We start from the raw sequence: 3768 nt of genomic DNA, 5'->3' as shown, positions 1-3768 counted from the left end.
GATCGGTGCATCTCTAGTTTCTGTCTGTTGCAGTCTTTGCCCCCCTCCTCGCACAATTCAGAAAGCCTGTTTTATCCTTTACAGCTTAAGGCTTTGCTGACCCTGTAAACCATGATCAGGCTGCAGCACATGCATAAGTAAATAAATAAGTAATAGAGCATGTGCCTGATGTTTACATCATAAACAAGCAGAGCGTTGAAAGGCTAACTTTCTGTTCCCCTCTTTCCCTCTGTATTCCCATTACACCCGGTTTAATTTGCTAATTGCTGTGAATGTGTTTCAGGATATATGTGACTTTCCATCCCGAGGATCATGGACCTAATCGGGGCAGGGCACTTATGTACTGAATTTTCAGGTTTTTCCACAGTAGCAGTAAGGCTGCCCTCTATGACAGTCTTTAGTATAGACAGATAATGGAAAGTAAAGGTAGAATTGGGCATACCAGTTGTGGATCCTGAGGTTCTCCCTCACCGTTGACCTATGGTTTACCTGAGGGCCACACTCCCAGGGCATGCCAGACCTCAGTCTCTCAGACTTAAAACGGCCACTCGACGGTGTGTCCAGTAAACTTGTTTTGTGTCTGAAGCAACTACTCTGCTGATTAAGTGACCCCCACCACCCATCACATGGTTTGATCTGTAGTCCTGAGCTCAATGATGTTAGCCCCTCCCACAGAGGCTGTGGCCTGTCTGGGCCTTCGATCCCCACCCTCTATGCAACTACAGCTCGGTAACAAATTTCATATCATCATGCTGTCTATTACTCTTGTGGCAATTTGAGGTGCCAGCTGCTCTCTTATCAGTTGCTGTCCTGTTAGTGGCTCTCATAGCGGCTTCTGGGATGACCCTTTTGACGTTGGGATCTCCCCGGTGTTGATGCCGGTGCCCTCGGCTGATCACTGTGACATGCACACATGCCTGCGTGCAAACAGGAATGACCAAAATACCTTGTATCTGATTTGAGGAAATAGTTTCGATCATGTCTATGCACAGTGGCGTGCACAGACATTTTGGGGGGCAAGTGCTCCAGGGGGAAAAAAGGGCACTTTTTGCATATGTGGAAAACCTTTTCTTTTTATAATAAAAAAAACACACAGGTTAAATGCAATTTGACTTTTATTTCAAAACATTCTCTAAAAATCAAAAATCACACCACAAAAAGATAAAATCTGTATCCAACTCTAAACTATATACATACATATTCACAACACAGTGCGTAAATGTCTGCGAGCATCGCTGAGTCAGTAACAACCAGTTAGGCTAAAGACTGCATCTTTAGACAGTTGGACGGTGTTCTAACTTTCTCACAGGAGACACCTACTAAAGACAGTCAAAGACATTAATTTCAATCTTACCAAAGTAGGACAGTAGTTGACGTTAGTTATGGAAAGGCTAATCCACAAAAACGGAGAAACGTCCATAATTCTATTATTCATAATCATGTCAAGGTTTTAGGTTTTTCTGCAGTTCCATCTCTAAAAAGTGTGATGTCTTCCCGTCACTGACTTCAGTTTGAAAACTTTGTATTTATTCACAGATTTCCGTGAGATCATCCTAAAATTTGTAACGAAAAATGGGCTCAAAAGAGCCCTCTGCCTAACGGCATGTAGCCTATAGCATAACGTGATATTTTCAATAGTGTATGCAAAAAGGTCGGAATTGATGGAGAGTGGGGTTGCCTAAATGGTTTAGGTTACATTTTAAATGTGTCGTTTTTTTGTTTATCCATATGGATGGATGGAGGGGGCAAGCTGGCAAAGTTTGTCATGTGCAGTTTCTGACAGGCTACTTCACAACAAAACAATTGCAGGTTGGTCTTAGAGGGCAAACAGAATAATTTCACTCGATTCATGGGTTACCTGACTGGTTGGGAAGGGAAAGAGCTGCCGTGTTGTCCGCCGTGGCTCCCAGTCGCTATAGTTAGCCTACTATGCCTACTCCAAGTAGTCCTATGTCATGCCGCTGCTACACGCCTCACAACAAATGAACTGCAAGCGTGTTCACGTGACACAGTGACAGTGAAAAAGCGACAGGGTTCGGGTGTCTTTGAAGAAGGGGCACAAATCAAGCCATTATTTTCACACCTTTTTAAATCGCGCAGCTTTAAAAAAAAAAAAAAATCACGTCTTTCAAAAGGGCACTTTTTTGGACTGAGGGCAAAAGGGCAAGTGCTTCAGCACCACCTCGTCTCTATCTGTGCACGCCAGTGTCTATGCAGTCTATACACATCTTGTTTTGGGTTATGAAAAGTGTAGTCTTCTTAAATGAGATGCGTATTTGGGTGTTTCCTTGTCCTCCCAATGTCAGTCCCCTGTGCTTCCTATTATAGTAAGGAATTACACATGAATTGAAAATTAACTATTGGCCTACAGCCAAATAGAATTTATCTACTAATAGAGTCAAATAAGTTGGTGGTGAGTTGTGCTAACAAAAGCAGTGTCGACAAATCACTTGCTCAGTCTCTGTGGAATAGTAAATATTTCCATACAGCCAAAGATGAATGAGTTCTTTTCTTCTCTTAACATATTTTTGTTTAATTTCTCTTATGATCTGTGAGTGAGTCTAACAGTAAGGATGAGAATGATCATGATTGTCTCCAAGAGTGCATGCAGAGCTCATGTAAAAGCAGAAGCGGAAAACTTTAGACCTTGTTTGCTTGTTTGTTTATACATATACTAGATAATTTTGTAAAGTACCTGTCATTAAAATTGCAAAGTTTTGTTTCCAGTGAGTAAAAATGTTTTAGTGCAACATAGATAGAATGCAGCAGATTATCACAGTCCTTACAATGTGACAATTGCATGTGCATGAAATGCCATGTCGATATTAACATGGCACATTGTGCAAGTCGGCACAGTGGGTTTTGCTGTTGCCATACACTGCCACTTTGTGTGTGTGGCATTTGTAGGTTCACCCTTTGTGACTGAATGTGCACCCTGCAATGGCTGGTTGGTTCCTGTCTTCTGCTTAATATAATATAATATCATATAATATATAATATAATATACCCCCAGGAGCCTGATATCCTGACTGTAGCTCAGTGGACTACATCTCTGTGCCTGTGTTTAGAAAGTTACCGGTTTGAACCTGGCCTTGGCAGAATAATCTTGTCTGTGGGCCCTTGACCAAAACCCTTAAACCCCTGCTTCATGGATGCCACTACAGGTAGCTGCCCTTTGCTGTCCAGCTTGCTCTCATCTACATGTGTGTCTGTGTGTCATGGAAAGCAAGATAGGGTATGCAAAAGGTGAATTTCCCCACAGGGATCAACAAAGTATCATTATTATTACTCGATTATTGATTTCATCGATATTGACAGCCCTAAGGAATAGCTTGTTTGCCACTAAAAGTGGTGCATCTTCCAAGCCCAGCTTGCATAAGGACATATGCAGGATAAGACGTGCCATCTGACTTTTCATAGGTTTATCACACCCTTATTTTAACTTGTCTTATTTTAAATGTCTTAAATGTAATAAGACCTGAGGGATAGACATGGGTTGTGCTGGTCTCTGGTTGGATCTGTGTGAAAGTGCGGGACAGATCACATACTTTCACATCAGCTTATCAGCTGCTACAGCCAACCGGCTTTTACTTTACGGTAATCTTGGGGTCAGGTGGAGATGGTCTGGTTGATGTGGTGGAGTGTTGAGGTCAGGCCCCTTGCAGACTGCAGTGACTAATACAGGAAAGTTGTCTCTGAAAGGTACAAACAGAGCTGTCATTACTGTTCAACTTCATAGCCTTCATTGAAGATATGAAAACCTAATCG

This window comes from Paramormyrops kingsleyae, unplaced genomic scaffold (assembly GCF_048594095.1).
Source record: "Paramormyrops kingsleyae isolate MSU_618 unplaced genomic scaffold, PKINGS_0.4 ups342, whole genome shotgun sequence".
Lineage (NCBI taxonomy): Eukaryota > Metazoa > Chordata > Actinopteri > Osteoglossiformes > Mormyridae > Paramormyrops > Paramormyrops kingsleyae.
Note: the sequence above shows the minus strand (reverse complement) of the source record.